The following is a 22,165-nucleotide window of genomic DNA, read 5'->3' as shown; positions in this document are numbered from 1 at the left end:
CTTCTTGACCTAAATAAAGAAGCGCGTTTCTTTTTTGGAAGACTTTACTTCCTTTTAATGATGGAATTGATTCATCGTGTAGATCCATCTTTTCTTTTCTTTCATCGGGTAAAATAGTTAATTTAGTCCAAAACAAAAGCACCTGCAATAAATTTACAGAAATATGTGTTAGATAGTTTTTAATTGAATAACTAGGTACATTCTCCCCACACTTAAGATCATGCAATGCCCTCATTTGCATGAAATCAGACTCTAATTATAAATTCATGAGGGTGATTAGTGTAGAAAAGTGATTGAAAATACCCATTTTGTAATTACAAAGCTCGTCGAATGATAGATGGCGTGCCTCACCGTTCATTCCTTCTTGTTTTATCACACATATTTTTCTTCAAAAACGGTTGCTTTTCTGAACTGTTTGCTAATTTTTGAAAATGCGTCTTTTACCCTAAATTATCATGCATTTTTATTAACGAGTTATGCACTAACCCGAACCCCGAATTTAACGTTAAGTGGGGTTAGACTTCCCCACACTTAGCTGACGACATGTGAAGTCGATAGAATGAGTTCCACGAATTAGAGTAGTGAGCCAGTTATTTACATCTCGGGTGGTGTATAATATATCAATGGGTTTAAAGTTTAGACTCGCCCGATTGTCACTACTTAATTCTTTTTTAAGTGTAGCTTTTAGTAAATGGATATGTCTCTTTTCTGATTTTTGGTCAAATGGATCGATATACACCGACATACTTATTTCTATAGGGTGGACAATTCCTAATATTTCCTTCCTTTTATTCTCAGGATCAAAGTTTTCACCTCTATTACCCAATTTTGTGAAATTTGAGGTGTCATTATCTATTACAGCTCGTAGTTCATTTCCGGTGGATGACTCGTCTATTGAGAATATTGGGTTGGAAGGTTGTGGAATGGTGAAGTTCGGTTTGGCCTCGGGGGTAAAATTTTCAACGTTATCGTATTCCCAAGAGTACCAATTTGTCACCCTTACTTCTTCTTTATCCATTGATGGATCGATGATTTCGTCGGTAGAGGCTAATGTGTCGATATGTTGTGAAATTGGCAAAGCTGAATAAAAAGTATCATCGGGATAATTGGTGATTTCGGAGCTCTCGAATTCATCAAAATTCGATGATATGAGATTTTCTTGCACAATACTCCTCAGATCAACAGGTGTGTAATCTGATAGAGTTTCAGCTTGCCTATTTACAAACTCTCTCATTTGTTCATTTTGAGCATTGAGTTCTTCGAGTTTGATTTTCATATTGTCTAATAAATTTTCAGACACGTAATTTTCCTCGTCTACTGGTTGTTGAGTTTGGAAATATTCTTGGGAATGATCCCAATTTGAATTATATTCTTCATAATCATTCCATTCAGGTTCCGTGGGTGCGTAATTTTCCATAGGAACGTAATAATAACATTCCCATGTTGAGTGATAATCTCCACAGATTTCACAACCAGTTATTGTTTCGTCATTCGTGATCCAAGATTGACCGAACGAATTGTCATCAACACCCGTTTGAGAGTATTGATTTAATTAATTTTGGATATCAAAAAGAGTTTCCATAGCCTTGTTTTCAAAATTTTCCATTTTATTGCGATGGCCAAATTTTAGCTACAATGTGGTGCATTTACTAATTATCCTATTAGTTATAAAAATAGAAAAACTTATATAAATTGTCCAATTAATAGACTTTTCTGCTTTTTGAAAGGACCCGTCCTAATCTATCCGGACGAAGTCCATACCGATTGTAAACGATTCACAACAGTTGATTACATCGCGAGGTACTTGACCTCTATATGATACATTTTACAAACATTGCATTCGTTTTGAAAAGACAATCTTTCATTACTTCTGAAGTTGACAGACAAGCATACCATTTCATAATGTATCCAACTAAAATTGACTTAATAATGATCTTGATAAACTCAACGACTCGAATGAAACGTCTTTTGAAATATGTCATGAATGACTCTAAGTAATATCTTTAAAATGATCAAATGCACAACGGAAGATTTCTTTCGTACCTGAGAATAAACATGCTTTCAAGTGTCAACCAAAAGGTTGGTGAGTTCATTAGTTTAGCATAAATAATCATTTCATAATTTTAATAGACCACAAGATTTCATATTTCTATTTCTCATAAACATACGTCCCATGCATAGAGACAAAATATCATTCATATGGATTGAACACCTGGTAACCGACATTCACAATATACATATAAGAATATCCCCATCATTCCGGGATCCTCCTTCGGACATGATATAAATTTTGAATTACTAAAGCATCCGGCACTTTGGATGGGGCTTGTTGGGCCTGATAGATCTATCTTTAGAGTTCGCGTCAATTAGGGTGTCTGTTCCCTAATTCTTAGATTACCAGACTTAATAAAAAGGGGCATATTCGATTTCAATCATTCAACCATAGAATGTAGTTTCACATACTTGTCTATTTCGTAAAACATTTATAAAAGCATTTCCTGTATTCGCAGTTCAAAATGTATATCAAAAGCATTTAATAAAGCAGTTGTAAAAGTAGCGCATGTATTCTCAGTCCCAAAAATGTAAAGAGTAAAAGGGAATCAAATGAACTCACCATACTGTATTTCGTAGTAAAAATACATATAACATCATTGAACAAGTGTAAGGTTGGCCTCGGATTCACGAACCTATATCATTTATATACATATTAACACATAAAATGGTAATCGAATAAATTTATATATATATATTTATTAGTGATATCATTTTTATATTAATAACCTATATGTTTCATAGATATATTCATTTTATGTATTATATAGTTATGTTATATGTATTAAGTATAGTTTTATATAACTAGTAGTTATTTGGTAAAATAATAATAAATAAGAAGTTGTATCTTTTTATAATAATGATAATAATAATAATCATCATAATAATATTTGTAGTAACTTAATCATAATCTTAATCATAATTCTTCTTATTAATCATACTTAATATAATCATAATAATAATAATAACAAGAATTTACCATTAATATATTAAACCATAATACTTATACTCATAATATCATAATTATCTTAATTAGTAACTTAATCAATTTCATAATAATATTTGTATTTATAATGTTTATCTTTCTAATCATAATCTTAACAATATTATTAATCAAGCCATAATACTTGGAATTTTTAAAATAATAATAATGATAGAAAACTACCTCAAGGAATAAGTTCCAAAAAGTAAAAATGCCCTTGCCCAGGCTCGAACCCACGATCTCTCACTTAAACCAAACACCCTTATCCATTGAACTGTTTTCATTTTTCTGATTAAACATACATGATCATATTATTTAATCCGTCCTTGTTTGTTTCTATATTTCTTCTCGGCCCAAATAACTAATCACGGCCCAATCACTAATAATATGGGACACGGCCCAAAATTAGAACAAGGAAAGGAGATATAGATCGAGCAGTAGACAATCCTGGAGGTTCCGTCTCTTTTCTTTTTATTTTAACAGAACCCTAATCCATTAACATATAATCTGTAATGGCTCGATGGTTTCATGGATTGTAGCAGTGGTTTTAATAACATCATCATCACTAACGTAATTAAATGATAATTATCATTCCTTAATCATCATATAATCTCCATATATCATCCTAATCTATCATCATCGTCGTTATGATTTTCACTCATCATCTTCATCATTAACGCTTATTATCATTATTTTTCGTTATCTTCTAACATCATTTTCTTGATCCTTTTTCATCATCAAGCTTCCATTGTTATCTCCTTCTTCGTTCATCATCTCTGGATCAACATAGTATTGCTAACCATCATCACCATTCACGACTAAAAATAAAACAGAACTAAAAGTACCGCTGTAGCAGTTCAATTGATTTTTCGACCCAACAGGATATCTTGGCCCAATGGTAATCTGTTAGCCCGACAGAAAAGTGAAGGAGGGTTTTATAATATACGTAGTAATTGTAAAAACAAAGTTGTTCCCAATCATAGAAATCGATTTTTCTTTGGTCCCTCCACTTCTCCTTTTTATATTCCAAGTGGGTCGGCAAAATAGAAAAAAAAATAATTTAAACAGCCGAATATAGCTGGTATCCATCGAATTGTTGGTGATATGTTGTTGTTAAAGGACATTGATTGTTTGTGGTGGGTTCCTTGTTTGAAAAAAAAAATAAAAAGACACAAGAACGTGTCACTTTATAAAACCCAAGAAAAATTATTTGGTCTAATCTTTTCGGCCATTGGTGCAGATTATCCCACTCATATATAATGCTTTATGTACCTATTGATTACATTAATACATCCTAATGGTTGTGATGGTGTTCGAAATTTTAGAAAGCAGAAATAGAATGGCCTTCTTTTAAAACAGAATTCCAATGCATTTGTAGTTGTAGTAACAATCCGTTCGGAAAAAAAAAAAAAAAACATACTCATATAGCAGCAGAAGTGAAAACAAATATGGTGATGAGAGAGAGGTGGTGTTTTGTTGGTGATTGAAGGTGAAGTGGTGGTGTGAGAGTGATAGTCAAAGTAGAAGTTGCAGCGTGTTTATTTGATGAAAGTGATTGCGATCAATTGTGATTTTATGTGGGTTTATTCAATGGCGTTTGGTGGTTCCCGATTATCTTCAGCAGTCAAAGGTGGTTGTACACAGTCGGGGTTGTAGTTGACGAGTTCATAAGGGTGACATGTAAGTATAATTATATATTATGTTATATGTTCTATAGTGTGTGAGAGAGAAAGCGAGGTGGGTTGTGAAATAACGATATCATCAAGACTCTTCAAGGGATGAAATATTAGATGATGGTTTATTGAAGAAAAGGCAAGGAACCGAAGGTAATTTTAGATGATGGTTTGTGTATTGATTGTAGTATCATGTAATGCTCGTGTTATCGATACGAAGAATCAAGTCCAAGAAGAAACGAACAAAAAATATATAAAGTAGAAAATGAAGTGTAACAGATTCGTCCACTTATTTGATATAAATTTCCTAAAGTTTTGTTTGTAGCAGATTAAATGTTCACATAAAATATTCTGTCAGAATAAAGGTTTGAAAAATGTAATTGACGTTAACTAATTTTGTTTGTTAGCAGAACTGATTGGAATCAAATTGTACCAGACGACAGACATAAAGCAAATTATAATATAGTGTGATTGATACATGTAACTGATCCTGTAATTAGCAGAAGTAAAAGATAGAGGGAAAAGAAGAAGAAAATATAAAAAGGGATGGTGACAGGAAACTAGTTCAGAAGAAGAAAATAATAATAATAATAATAAAGATGTAGAAAGTAGAAAATGATAGGCTGATTCGTACGATTTTGATCTTAATATCTAACAAGAAACAAAATTTACAAAGGTTGAAAGCAATTGAATTTAAATCTGTCTGAATGATATCTATATGTATAATTACTACAAATATATAATAATAATAATAATAATTCTTTTAATATTAATAATAATAATTATTAGTAATAATAAGGAAATTAATAATCACTAATAATAATGTTAATGATAATATTAATAATAATAATTTTAATGATAATAATAATAATAGGTTGTATCTTAATAAAAATAACAATACTTAAATAAAAATAGTAATTTTATTAATTTTAATAATGACAATAATAATGAAAATAATAAATATATCATTTATATTTTTCTTGTAATTAATTTATTATATTAATATTACATATATATATATATATATATATATATATATATATATATATATATATATATATATATAATAACATATATATAACCTTTATATTTATATATATTACAATTTATATATAACATTAACTACGTATAGAAATCATATTTACATATAGATTTATTTTAATCACTACTTTATCAATTTATATATTATTTTACTTCTTCAATTCAAATGATTAGATTGCCTTCTATTACTTAAAATTATTATATATACTTATATTTATATTTACATATTCATTTACACACAATTGTTCGTGAATCCTCGGGAGTGGTCAAAGTCTAGTAATTTCATAAAACAGTTCAGAAATTTTGAGATTCAATTTAATAGACTTTGCTTATCATGTCAAAACCATATAAAGATTAAGTTTAAATTTGGTCGGAAATTTCCAGGTCGTCACAGTACCTACCCGTTAAAGAAATTTCGTCCCGAAATTTGAGTGTGGTTGTCATGGTTAACGATAAATATGTTTTCATGACGAATACGAGTTGATAAGATAGAATTTTATCATCATTGATTAATATAGATAAAATGATTCGATTTTGTGAAGCGTATGAATGAAGCTATCACAAAAGATCGAGATGAGGAAATGGAGATTTCCATAACTTTTGACGTAGTCGCGATTGAATTCTGGAATTCAAGGGATATAAAGAAAATCTTCGAAATTTAAAAGATTTGATTCTTCGACGAATAAGAAAAATTAAGATCTCTATAATTAATACGGTGATCTGCCTCGATTGTCTGATATTTCCATTATAAATTAAACTCTTATGTCTCATTGTTCTCACCATTCCTATACTTTCTTTCTTAGTTCCTGCTTCCAAAAGATTGTGATAATGCTTAATCCGGTTCTAATCCTTGTTCTTATTCTGATTATCGCAATGATCGTTCTTCTTTTCCAACTCCCACCGGAAGAATCTGTTTATTTCTACTATGCTCTAGAGATTCTTGTACTTATAATCCTCCCATCACTTTATATTGCTATACGCACTGATATCCACAGTTTGTAATTTCGGTGTTGTTGTTGGGCTTTATATATATATATATTTTTTTTTTCTTATATATCGGAGCTTCATGCTCTTGTTTTCTCTTCTCGACTTTAGATCAAGCGAATAATGATCCAGAATTTGTAGGTATGGAATTTCGAATGAACTTAATGTTCTAAACAAGAAAGAACATAGTAGCAAGATTTGATTTGTCAAATTACCAGAATCACTGAGAATAGAACTATCAAGAATATATTTTCTTGATATGTTAAGAAATTAAGCAGAATGAAAGAGTTATGTAACATGGCACATGATGACGTTATGATCTGTGAATCATCACGTTCCATTAGAAACTCAGCATGACTTACTGTAATATAATCACATTGATCAAGTGTCATTATATTATACTAACTCATGCATCAGTTCCCAACATTACTTTAATAACATTCGTATTTTAAGCTCGAAAGTTTACAGAATATAGAAACTAAACAGTTTCCTTTATGATGTAATGTAGATAGTACAAAGAGATAAATAAATTCGGACGAGAATATTTATGAAGATATCTTCAGAAATATTGAGGATATTTACAATGAAAGATACGATAATATCTTGGAATGTTAGAACCAAATTGTGATGAAGAAATTCATTCACGATGATTTAGAGCAGTTAAGGAGTAAGGTATTCGCTAAAGATTTCATCAGAAATAGAGTCATCAGGATTCTTTAAATATAGGGTTTAGTCCTTGTATTTGTCCTTGGTCTCCTTCATGTTTGCTCGATTCATTTTTCAGAACTCAGAGATCTGATTCGTAAGCCAGAGTGCTTTTCAGAATTTCAGAATGAAAATTCATAATTCTATGAGATAAATGTTATATGTATACATATAACTGTTGATGTAGAAATGCTATGAGATTCAAATTATTGATTGTGGATTCTCGGTAATTGGTATGGAAATTCTTGTTATAAGATGTGAATGAGTATTTGAATAGGTTTTAACGAACAACTCTAATGGTCCTTCGAATAGACTTAAGCCAATAAGTAATGAAGTTGCTGGTAAGTTTAATGCTAATGTGGTGGAATATAAACGGTCCCTCGGTAACGATGATGAAGGGGTAATCTTTATAATAGGGTTTATTCAGATAAATAACTTGAAGTTGATTTGCTGGAGCTGTCACAAAATTGGCTAATTTGAAAAATAAATTGCGTTGTTATTTTCGGAATTAACAATGCCAAAGAAGCTAACACATATACGTGTTAAACATTTATACAGGTTTCGAGAATTTTTCAGGTGCATAACTATATGCATAAATCTTTTCTTCCGTAGATGAAGTGCGGTTGATTCATCCTCCCGATTGAGGTGTTTTCAAGAATCACGAAAGGTTGGAACGCAGATTGTAATCGTCGAGATACATATGAGGTTTAAGATGAAAATCAAGTGGCAAACTTGAAGAATTGTTTAGTTTTTATATGTTATAATCAATATTTTAATTCATTTTAATTGTCCACTGTTGGTAGTCCTCAGTTGATTAGTCCACAGTTAGCTAGGATTTTGTTAGCGTGAATTCTTAACAAAATTTCTCATATTTAATTTGTTTGTTTCTAACAAATTTTATTCCGTCAAATGTTTTTCTTCATTATGTCACTTGTCAAATCTTGACTTGGATTCTGATCGGTCAAAATCCGAATATGAAATTGAACTTGGATGAAAATAGTTGTTCTTTGGTGAACGGATACGTATATGTGTGAATTTGAGCAGTGTTGTTAATGACTGCTGAATCTGAATTGAAGAATGTACAGTGTAACTTATTAATGTGAAATATAAATATCCCTCGGGTATTACCTACCCGTTAAAATATTTTCATCATTAATAGTTTGTACGGAAGAATTTTTAATTACAATCTTTATGAAAACATATATACATATATATTTTCTTCAGATGTAATCATGGATTTAATGAGTTAATATGATATTAAGCTCATTTGATTTTCGGTTAGCACTAGAATACATAATCTTAAAACATTAGAGATTACATACTCGTCATGACGAACGAAGATAAATGATATAGAATGTCATGTAAAACGATGATTATGCTCGAGGTATAGAATGAGATATTGAGGCATGGATTGTTGATGGTACTAGTACTGTTAATGATGGTACTGTTGGTGCCGGTATGTTGCTGAAGCTGGTACACTTTGTACCATATTCTCCAGATTGATTACTCGAGCGCGAAGTTCGTTGACTTCTCCTATTATTCCAAGATGATTGTCGGTCGGAACGAGTGGATGAATAAGGTTTAGAATTTTATATAAAATATAATCGTGATGAGCTACCCAGGAAATGAGGCTGAAAATGGTGTTTCAGATAAGTTCGCCGGTAAGTGCTTCAGGTTCATTGTCAAGAGGTGAATTCGGTTGGTGAAAAAGATTGCCTTCTTCGCGTCTCCGTTGATTAAGTCGACTACAAATGCATCAGATGAATTGGGAATGGTTGATTGATTGATTCCTTCTGGTGACACCGCTTTCGGAGCTTAGGTAAATATCCATGTCGGAATAGCTGTCGGAATAACTATCGGAATAGCTATCGAAATTTGAGGGACTCGAACTGGTTGAGGGATTTATCTCGTACAATCAGATGAAGGATTTTCGATATGAAATAGATTATAGGATGTAGATTAGTACCCTGCAATACATAATTTACATATGTATATATAATACTAAAATTCCATAAGTTACGGAGGAATCTACGGAATATGTCAGGCAAAGTTACAGTAACAGATACGCTAAGATATGAAGTAGCAGATACGCTAAGATATGAATTTTTGTCTATACACTATTTATGCAGTCAATGCAGTAAAACGTGTCTAGACTAAGAATGATAATCAAGTGATTCTCTAAGAATGATAAGCAGGTAATTTTTGACACGAAATGATAAGCAAAACTTTTGACATGCAGACACGGTCGAAGTCCAGACTCACTAATGCATCCTAACGAATTATCAGTTAGACACACTAAGGCAGACCTGGTTCGCTAAGACCACCGCTCTGATACCAACTGAAAAGACCCGTCCTAATCTATCCGGACGAAGTCCATACCGATTATAAACGATTCACAATAGTTGATTACATCGCGAGGTACTTGACCTCTATATGATACATTTTACAAACATTGCATTCATTTTGAAAAGACAATCTTTCATTACTTCTGAAGTTGACAGACAAGCATACCATTTCATAATATATCCAACTAAAATTGACTTAATAATGATCTTGATAAACTCAACGACTCGAATGCAACGTCTTTTGAAATATGTCATGAATGACTCCAAGTAATATCTTTAAAATGATCAAATGCACAACGGAAGATTTCTTTCGTACCTGAGAATAAACATGCTTTCAAGTGTCAACCAAAAGGTTGGTGAGTTCATTAGTTTAGCATAAATGATCATTTCATAATTTTAATAGACCACAAGATTTCATATTTCTATTTCTCATAAACATACGTCCCATGCATAGAGACAAAATATCATTCATATGGATTGAACACCTGGTAACCGACATTCACAATATACATATAAGAATATCCCCATCATTCCGGGATCCTCCTTCGGACATGATATAAATTTCGAATTACTAAAGCATCCGGTACTTTGGATGGGGCTTGTTGGGCCCGATAGATCTATCTTTAGATTGTCTGTTCCCTAATTCTTAGATTACCAGACTTAATAAAAAGGGGCATATTCGATTTCGATCATTCAACCATAGAATGTAGTTTCACATACTTGTCTATTTCGTAAAACATTTATAAAAGCATTTCCTGTATTCGCAGTTCAAAATGTATATCAAAAGCATTTAATAAAGCAGTTGTAAAAGTAGCGCATGTATTCTCAGTCCCAAAAATGTAAAGAGTAAAAGGGAATCAAATGAACTCACCATATTGTATTTCGTAGTAAAAATACATATAACATCATTGAACAAGTGTAAGGTTGGCCTCAGATTCACGAACCTATATCATTTATATACATATTAACACATAAAATGGTAATCGAACTAATTTATATATATATTTATTAGTGATATCATTTTTATATTAATAACCTATATGTTTCATAGATATATTCATTTTATGTATTATATAGTTATGTTATATGTATTAAGTATAGTTTTATATAACTAGTAGTTATTTGGTAAAATAATAATAAATAAGAAGTTGTATCTTTTTATAATAATGATAATAATAATAATCATCATAATAATATTTGTAGTAACTTAATCATAATTCTTCTTATTAATCATACTTAATATAATCATAATAATAATAATAACAAGAATTTACCATTAATATATTAAACCATAATACTTATACTCATAATATCATAATTATCTTAATTAGTAACTTAATCAATTTCATAATAATATTTGTATTTATAATGTTTATCTTTCTAATCATAATCTTAACAATATTATTAATCAAGGCATAATACTTGGAATTTTTAAAATAATAATAATGATAGAAAACTACCTCAAGGAATAAGTTACAAAAAGCAAAAATGCCCTTGCCCAGGCTCGAACCCACGATCTCTCACTTAAACCAAACACCCTTATCCATTGAACTATTTTCATTTTTTTGATTAAACATACAGGATCATATTATTTAATCCGTCCTTGTTTGTTTCTATATTTCTTCTCGGCCCAAATAACTAATCACGGCCCAATCACTAATAATATGGGACACGGCCCAAAATTAGAACAAGGAAAGGAGATATAGATCGAGCAGTAGACAATCCTGGAGGTTCCGTCTCTTTTCTTTTTATTTTAACAGAACCCTAATCCATTAACATATAATCTGTAAATGGCTCGATGGTTTCATGGATTGTAGCAGTGGTTTTAATAACATCATCATCACTAACGTAATTAAATGATAATTATCATTCCTTAATCATCATCTAATCTCCATCTATCATCCTAATCTATCATCATCGTCGTTGTGATTTTCACTCATCATCTTCATCATTAACGCTTATTATCATTATTTTTCGTTATCTTCTAACATCATTTTCTTGATCCTTTTTCATCATCAAGCTTCCATTGTTATCTCCTTCTTCGTTCATCATCTCTGGATCAACATAGTATTGCTAACCATCATCACCATTCACGACTAAAAATAAAACAGAACTAAAAGTACCGCTGTAGCAGTTCAATTGATTTTTCGACCCAACAGGATATCTTGGCCCAATGGTAATCTGTTAGCCCGACAGAAAAGTGAAGGAGGGTTTTATAATATACGTAGTAATTGTAAAAACAAAGTTGTTCCCAATCATAGAAATCGATTTTTCTTTGGTCCCTCCACTTCTCCTTTTTATATTCCAAGTGGGTCGGCAAAATAGAAAAAAAAAAATTTAAACAGCCGAATATAGCTGGTATCCATCGAATTGTTGGTGATATGTTGTTGTTAAAGGACATTGATTGTTTGTGGTGGGTTCCTTGTTTGAAAAAAAAATAAAAAGTCACAAGAACGTGTCACTTTATAAAACCCAAGAAAAATTATTTGGTCTAATCTTTTCGGCCATTGGTGCAGATTATCCCACTCATATATAATGCTTTATGTACCCATTGATTACATTAATATATCCTAATGGTTGTGATGGTGTTCGAAATTTTAGAAAGCAGAAATAGAATGGCCTTCTTTTAAAACAGAATTCCAATGCATTTGTAGTTGTAGTAACAATCTGTTCGAAAAAAAAAGAAAAAAAAGAACATACTCATATAGCAGCAGAAGTGAAAACAAATATGGTGATGAGAGAGAGAGGTGGTGTTTTGTTGGTGATTGAAGGTGAAGTGGTGGCGTGAGAGTGATAGTCGAAGTAGAAGTTGCAGCGTGTTTATTTGATGAAAGTGATTGCGATCAATTGTAATTTTATGTGGGTTTATTCAATGGCGTTTGGTGGTTCCCGATTATCTTCAGCAGTCAAAGGTGGTTGTACACGGTCGGGGTTGTAGTTGACGAGTTCATAAGGGTGACATGTAAGTATAATTATATATTATGTTATATGTTCTATAGTGTGTGAGAGAGAAAGCGAGGTGGGTTGTGAAATAACGATATCATCAAGACTCTTCAAGGGATGAGATATTAGATGATGGTTTATTGAAGAAAAGGCAAGGAACCGAAGGTAATTTTAGATGATGGTTTGTGTATTGATTGTAGTATTATGTAATGAAGTGTAACAGATTCGTACACTTATTTGATATAAATTTCCTAAAGTTTTGTTTGTAGCAGATTAAATGTTCACATAAAATATTCTGTCAGAATAAAGGTTTGAAAAATGTAATTGACGTTAACTGATTTTGTTTGTTAGTAGAACTGATTGGAATCAAATTGTACCAGACGACAGACATAAAGAAAATTATAATATAGTGTGATTGATACATGTAACTGATCCTGTAATTAGCAGAAGTAAAAGATAGAGGGAAAAGAAGAAGAAAATATAAAAAGGGATGGTGACAGGAAACTAGTTCAGAAGAAGAAAAAAATAATAATAATAATAAAGATGTAGAAAGTAGAAAATGATAGGCTGATTCGTACGATTTTGATCTTAATATCTAACAGGAATTTACAAAGGTTGAAAGCAATTGAATTTAAATCTGTCTGAATGATATCTATATGTATAATTACTACAAATATATAATAATAATAATAATAATTCTTTTAATATTAATAATAATAATTATTAGTAATAATAAGGAAATTAATAATCACTAATAATAATGTTAATGATAATATTAATAATAATAATTTTAATGATAATAATAATAATAGGTTGTATCTTAATAAAAATAACAATACTTAAATAAAAATAGTAATTTTATTAATTTTAATAATGACAATAATAATGAAAATAATAAATATATCATTTATATTTTTCTTGTAATTAATTTATTATATTAATATTACATATTATGACATATATATATATATATATAATAACATATATATAACCTTTATATTTATATATATTACAATTTATATATAACATTAACTACGTATAGAAATCATATTTACATATAGATTTATTTTAATCACTACTTTATCAATTTATATATTATTTTACTTCTTCAATTCAAATGATTAGATTGCCTTCTATTACTTAAAATTATTATATATACTTATATTTATATTTACATATTCATTTACACACAATTGTTCGTGAATCCTCAGGAGTGGTTAAAGTCCAGTAATTTCATAAAACAGTTCAGAAATTTTGAGATTCAATTTAATAGACTTTGCTTATCATGTCAAAACCATATAAAGATTAAGTTTAAATTTGGTCGGAAATTTCCGGGTCGTCACACTTTTGCCCACGTTTCGAATAGCCAAAAGATGCAGCAGGGAGCCAGAACCCTTTAAATCGGAAGCTCACAACTCAGCCACTAACAAATCCAACTATTACTACGAAGCAGAAAATTGTCAACGTCCATTAATTTAACCACTTAAATAATTTTTCTTTCCGTTTGAGATATTAGATAAGAAATAGAGAAAATTTATAAGTCCTAAAAACTAAAGCGTCGAGAAATAAGAAAGAAAAAGAATGCGCGTCGAAAAACGTCGAAAAATAAAAATAAGAAAGTAGCGAGTCGTGACTTAAAAGGCACTAAAATTTTAAAATCGTCGCAAAATTCTAAAGCACCTAAATCTTAGTCTAAAGAAATAGCACTTAAGGGATTTAACGGCAAAGCCTAAAAATCTAAAAATAAAAATAAGCTACGACAAAATACTAGAACTTAAAACTAGCTACGAACAATAAAGATACAAATATTACACTAAAAAACATATACAAAATATAAAAATAAACTTAAAGTTGTAAAAAGTACAATTTTTATAAAAATATTATATTTTTATTTTTATTTTATAAAAGCTATTAATTTTACAATTTAATTAAACTAATTTAACTAAAAATACAAAATAAAAATAAAAACTAAATTATATAATAAAAATACCCTAATTAGGGTTTAATTTAAATAATAATAATAAAAACCCGTAATTAATGCGAAACTAGGGTTCTGTGTAACCCGTGTCAGACGGCTCCGCGAGTCGCGGTGATCCTAGTTCAAAACCTCCGCGGGTCGCGGGGTTTGAAAATTCAAATGAGACAGGTTTCGTTCGACAGGTTCAGTTTTATTTTTTATATATTTTTTTCTTTTCTGTTTTTAATTTAATTAAAATATTTATATAAATTTAATAAAAGTTATATTCTAAAAACTAAAATAGAAATAAAATACTTTATAATTTTATAAAAATCTTAAAAATAGATTTATATATATATTTTTTTCGGTTTTTTTTATTCGGTTTTTGATTTTATGTTTTCAATAAACACAAAATATTTAAATAAAACTTATATTTTTATAAACTAAAAATAAAGAAACTTTATAAAACTTAAATATTTAACAAACTCTTAAAAATATTTATATTTTTGTTTTTCTTTTTATGTTTTCGAATATTTAAAACGTATTTTTACAAAAGCGTATTTTTATAAAAGTAAAAAATAATTTTTTTTTATATTTAGCGTTGCGCTTCCGGCTTTTAAGCTAGATTTTTGTTCCCCGGCAGCGGCGCCAAAAATACTTGATGTTTGCTATGCAGAGGTGTATATGAAATAGCTTTATTTTTACCACTAAATACTATTGAATACGATATAATTTTACACAAGATATTTAATAGTATTTAGTTGTAAAAATAAAGCTATTTCATATACACCTCTGCATAGCAAACATCAAGTATTTTTAATTACACAAGTTTTAATTTTTTATTTACAAATGGGATATACCTAAACCTTGCTACAACACTATAGGCAGTGTACCTAATCGTAGAGTAGTATAGTTTTTAGTAAGTCCGGTTCGTTCCACAGGGAGTGGGCTTATTGCACACTATATCTTTAAACAACTATATTTGCACAAAATATATATAATTATATATAATAATATATAAAAGGGGGTTTACCGTTTAATGACCGGTTTGTCAATTTATATTTTAAACGAAGCGTATAGTAAATGACGATATTTAAATAACAATATAAAATAAATAACAATAATTAAAATGACAATAAATAAAAGTACGAGGAAATATGAAATAAAATATATTATGCTTATTTAAGCTTCCGTAACCATGATGTTTGACGTGTTGATTTTAAGTTTTATGCCCATGGGTTAATTGTCCTTTGTCCTGGATTATTTAATATGTCCGTCTGGTTTTTGTCCATAACAGTCCATCAGTCATAAATATAAAGTGCGAGTGTCCTCGTCAAATTATCCTTATACCCGAAGTTAAATATTCCAACTAATTGGGGACTTAAACTGTAACAAGGTTTTAATACTTTATTTAATAATTACACCAGGATATCGACTGCGTGTAACCCAAGGTTTTAATACTTTGTTATCAATTATGCCAAGTGTCCTTGTACATAATTTCACCCCTGTTTTAATAATTCCATAGACTATTAATCCATTCCCGTGTCCGGTTGTAAAGGAAAGCGTTGAACAAGCAACTGTTAAGGCAATATCCCCTGACATGCTTTTAATTATGGTCTATAATGTGTCGGACTCAATTACTATCCTTTGTAGGAGCAATAGTAAAGCTCACCCTTATAATTTTTCGGTCTGGCACAAGGTCCTGTCTTTGACCATGCTATACAACCACCGTTCTTACGGTTGACACCCGATTTGGTTCAGGTGACCTAATGAATTCCAGGTGAATTCCTAGGATTTTACGTTCAAAGGTAATGAACGCATTGAAAATGGGTTTTCAGAAAACAAATTGGTTTGTAATTTTGATCAAAATATTTTCTCGTTCAAGCTCGAGTTTAGATATCATTGAATTCCATGAGTTTGTAATTCTCAATCTTTAAGGTCAATCTCTAGGATTGAGTAATATCAGTCTTTAAAGCTGATTTTTGATCTTTAAGGAGATTATCCTTTCTGGGGATCTGATTCATTAGTCTTATCAAGCTAATTTGCACGGTGCCCCCCCATTGTACAAGATAAACCCTTCTCATGGTTAGGATAAATCTGACCACTTGGCGACCCTGTTTGATGCTGAGGTCCATGGATTTCCTGCTGATTTTAGTGATAACTTTTCTAGATTTTTCGTCAACCTACAGCTGGTCTGGACGACAACTTCTTGACCTAAATCAAGAAGCGCGTGTCTTTTTCGGAAGACTTTACTTCCTTTTAATGATGGAATTGATTCATCGTGTAGATCCATCTTTTCTTTTCTTTCATCGGGTAAAATAGTTAATTTAGTCCAAAACAAAAGCACCTGCAATAAACTTTACAGAAACATGTTCAAGATAGTTTTTAATTGAATAACTAGGTACATTCTCCCCACACTTAAGATCATGCAATGCCCTCATTCGTATGAAATCAGACTCTAATTATAAATTCATGAGGGTGATTAGTGTAGAAAAGTGATTGAAAATACCCAGTTTGTAATTACAAAGCTCGTCGAATGATAGATGGCGCGCCTCATCGTTCATTTCTTCTTGTTTTATCACACATATTTTTCTTCAAAAAACGGTTGCTTTTCTGAACTGTTTGCTAATTTTTGAAAATGCGTCTTTTACCCTAAATTATCATGCATTTTTATTAACGAGTTATGCACTAACCCGAACCCCGAATTTAACGTTAAGTGGGGTTAGACTTCCCCACACTTAGCTGACGACATGTGAAGTCGGTAGAATGAGTTCCACGAATTAGAGTAGTGAGCCAGTTATTTACATCTCGGGTGGTGTATAATATATCAATGGGTTTAAAGTTTAGACTCGCCCGATTGTCACTACTTAATTCTTTTTTAAGTGTAGCTTTTAGTAAATGGATATGTCTCTTTTCTGGTTTTTGGTCAAATGGATCGATATACACCGACATACTTATTTCTATAGGGTGGACAATTCCTAATATTTCCTTCCTTTTATTCTCAGGATCAAAGTTTTAACCTCTATTACCCAATTGAGTGAAATTCGAGGTGTCATTATCTATTACAGCTCGTAGTTCATTTCTGGTGGATGACTCGTCTATTGAGAATATTGGGTTGGAAGGTTGTGGAATGGTGAAGTTCAGTTTGGCCTCGGGGGTAAAATTTTCAACGTTATCGTATTCCCAAGAGTACCAATTTTTCACCCTTACTTCTTCTTTATCCATTGATGGATCGATGATTTCGTCGGTAGAGGCTAATGTGTCGATATGTTGTGAAATTGGTAAAGCTGAATAAAAAGTATCATCGGGATAATTGGTGATTTCGGAGCTCTCGAATTCATCCAAATTCGATGATATGAGATTTTCTTGCACAATACTCCTCAGATCAACAGGTGTGTAATCTGATAGAGTTTCAGCTTGCCTATTTACAAACTCTCTCATTTGTTCATTTTGAGCATTGAGTTCTTCGAGTTTGATTTTCATATTGTCTAATAAATTTTCAGACACGTAATTTTCCTCGTCTACTGGTTGTTGAGTTTGGAAATATTCTTGGGAATGATCCCAATTTGAATTGTATTCTTCATAATCATTCCATTCAGGTTCCGTGGGTGCGTAATTTTCCATAGGAACGTAATAATAACATTCCCATGTTGAGTGATAATCTCCACAGATTTCACAACCAGTTATTGTTTCGTCATTCGTGATCCAAGATTGACCGAACGAATTGTCATCAACACCCGTTTGAGAGTATTGATTTAATTGATTTTGGATATCAAAAAGAGTTTCCATAGCCTTGTTTTCAAAATTTTTCATTCTATTGCGATGGCCAAATTTTAGCTACAATGTGGTGCATTTACTAATTATCCTATTAGTTATAAAAATAGAAAAACTTATATAAGTTGTCCAATTAATAGACTTTTCTGCTTTTGCCCACGTTTCGAATAGCCAAAAGATGCAGCAGGGAGCCAGAACCTTTTAAATCGGAAGCTCACAACTCAGCCACTAACAAATCCAACTATTACTACGAAGCAGAAAATTGTCAACGTCCATTAATTTAACCACTTAAATAATTTTTCTTTCCGTTTGAGATATTAGATAAGAAATAGAGAAAATTTCTAAGTCCTAAAAACTAAAGCGTCGAGAAATAAGAAAGAAAAAGAATGCGCGTCGAAAAACGTCGAAAAATAAAAATAAGAAAGTAGCGAGTCGTGACTTAAAAGGCACTAAAATTTTAAAATCGTCGCAAAATTCTAAAGCACCTAAATCTTAGTCTAAAGAAATAGCACTTAAGGGATTTAACGGCAAAGCCTAAAAATCTAAAAATAAAAATAAGCTACGGCAAAATACTAGAACTTAAAACTAGCTACGAACAATAAAGATACAAATATTACACTAAAAAAAAAATACAAAATATAAAAATAAACTTAAAGTTGTAAAAAGTACAATTTTTATAAAATTATTATTTTTATATTATTATTTTATAAAAGTATTAATTTTTATATATAATAAAACTAATTAAAAGTAATTATTACAAATTTAATTAAAACTAAAAATTAAATATTAAATTAATTAAACCTAATTAGGGTTTTAAAATAATAATAATTAATATTATTCCGTAATAAATGCGAAGTAGGGTTCCTGGGTGCGCCTGTCAGGGTGGCTCCGCGAGTCGTGGAGTTTGAAAAACGTGTTTTTTTTTAAATTTTATATTGTTTTTCTAAAAATATATATAAATATATTTATACAAAAATAAATAAAAAATATAGCGTTTCGCCGATCCCCGACAGTGGCGCCAAAAACTTGATGGCGTGCGAGGTTTTCTGCTCTTCTTTTATCTCGGATTTCAATATCGAATTCTTGTAAGAGTAAGATCCAACGGATTAATCTTGGTTTAGCATCTTGTTTCGAAAATAGGTATCTAAGAGCAGAATGGTCGGTATAGACCACCATTTTAGCCAGAACGAGATATGATCGAAATTTGTCAAAAGCAAAGACAATAGCAAAGAGCACAAACGAATTACACAACTACTGAAAAAGAACTCCTTGCTATTGTCTTTGCTTTTGACAAATTTCGATCATATCTCGTTCTAGCTAAAACGGTGGTCTATACCGACCATTCTGCTCTTAGATACCTATTTTCGAAACAAGATGCTAAACCAAGATTAATCCGTTGGATCTTACTCTTACAAGAATTCGATATTGAAATCCGAGATAAAAGAGGAGCAGAAAATCTCGCCGCTGATCATCTTTCTCGTCTTGAAAATCCCGAATTAGAAGTTCTAAATGAATCGGCCATACAAGACAACTTTCCTGATGAATATCTATTGAAGATAGATTATAATGAAATTCCATGGTTTGCAGACTATGCAAACTACTTAGTTTGTGGATTCCTTGAAAAAGGATTATCATACCAAAAACGAAAGAAATTCTTCAGTGATATAAAACACTATCTCTGGGAAGATCCACATTTGTTTAAAAGTTGTCCCGATGGAATAATACGCCGATGTGGAGCCAATAAAATCTTAAACCATTGTCACACAGGACCAACAGGAGGGCATTATGGGCCTCAACTCACAGCAAGAAAAGTTTATGATGCTGGATTCTATTGGCCTACAATTTACAAAGACGCACACCTTCTTTGCAAATCCTGTGATGCATGTCAAAGGGCCGGAAAAATAAGTCAACATGATCAAATGCCACAAAATGTCATTCAAGTATGTGAAGTATTTGACATTTGGGGTATTGACTTTATGGGTCCATTTCCAAAATCTCATAATAATCTATATATTCTCGTAGCCATTGATTATGTATCTAAATGGGCGGAAGCACAAGCTCTCCCAACTAACGATGCACGAGTTGTAGTCAATTTTTTAAAACGTCTTTTTGCAAGGTTTGGAACACCGAAAGCTTTAATAAGTGATCGGGGTACTCATTTATGTAATAATCAACTTGAGAAAGTTCTTAAAAGATATGGAGTAACTCATAAAATCTCCACCGCATATCATCCACAAACAAGTGGACAAGTTGAAAATACCAACCGAGCATTAAAACGTATTCTAGAGAAAATCGTAGGAACAAATCCGAAGGAATGGTCCATTAAATTGGAGGATGCACTCTGGGCTTTTAGAACAGCCTACAAAACTCCAATTGGAACCACACCTTTTAAACTCGTTTATGGAAAAGCATGTCATCTTCCAGTAGAAATTGAACACAAAGCATTTTGGGCTTTGAAGACATGTAATCTTGATTTACATGAAGCTGGACGTCTACGGTTAAGTCAATTAAACGAATTAGAAGAATTAAGACATGAAGCATACGAAAATTCGTTAATCTATAAAGAAAGAACAAAGAAATGGCATGATAAAAGAATCAGAAGTTCAAAAGAATTTAAAGAAGGAGACAGAGTTTTTCTTTTCAATTCACGATTCAAGCTATTTCCTGGAAAATTGAAATCAAGATGGTCTGGACCATTCATAGTCAAAAGAGTTTTCCCATACGGAACAGCAGAATTAATAAATTCAAATGGGATTGAATTTAAAGTTAATGGTCACAGAGTTAAACATTACATACATGGTCCGATGGAAGTTGACAATGAAGTTAATCATAATTTCACCACCCAAGAAAACCTTCAAAATGAAAACATAAATATGTTATCAACAACATATGAAAAATCAAAATTGGAATATAGGGAGGAGTCAAATTTGAGTAATGAAGAAGAATTCTTATACAAACCTCCCATTCCAAGAAACGAAGAAAAATGTGAACAAGAAGTTCAAATAGAAGTGAAAGAACTAAGAAAAGAACACCCGAAAAAGGTTTACAAACCAACTCGACTTACTAAAGCAGGAGACCCGGGTGAATTTATCATTTCTTGCTTGCTTAATGATGGTGCTGTATATAATGGACTCGCAGATTTAGGAGCAAGTGCAAATATTATGCCTCTTTCCTTATACAAAAGATTAGGCATGGGTAAATTAAAACCAACCAAAATAGGTGTTCAATCATTTGACCAAACTATTAAACACCCGGTTGGAATAGCAAATAATTTACTTGTTAACGTGGGAAGTTTGACCTTTGTTGCAAACTTCATAGTGATTAATATGGAGGAAAACCTTGATATTCCTCTAATTCTAGGTCGCCCATTTTTAGCAACCACCGAGGCATTCATTGATGTAAGAGAAGGTAGAATGACACTTAGGGATGGTGATACATCGATCACCTTTGTGAACCGAAAGTTTAGATCTCCACCAACCAAAACTGTTAGACCAATAAAAACGCATAAGTGTGGGGAAGATAAAGAAACACTTAATGATGATCCAATCACAAATAATACCGTTGATGATACGAAATTAGATGAACCCATTTTTAACAGTTCAACGAAGAAATTTTATAAACGGATTCACGATGCTAAGATTAAGGGAAACTTTAAGTTATGTAACCGATTAGTATCCAATTTATCACCAAAAGAAAAGGCGATGTTAGT

This window comes from Rutidosis leptorrhynchoides, chromosome 4, assembly GCF_046630445.1.
Source record: "Rutidosis leptorrhynchoides isolate AG116_Rl617_1_P2 chromosome 4, CSIRO_AGI_Rlap_v1, whole genome shotgun sequence".
Taxonomy (NCBI): Eukaryota; Viridiplantae; Streptophyta; class Magnoliopsida; order Asterales; family Asteraceae; genus Rutidosis; species Rutidosis leptorrhynchoides.
The sequence above is the reverse complement of the archived record's forward strand: the minus strand, read 5'-3'. Positions refer to the sequence as shown.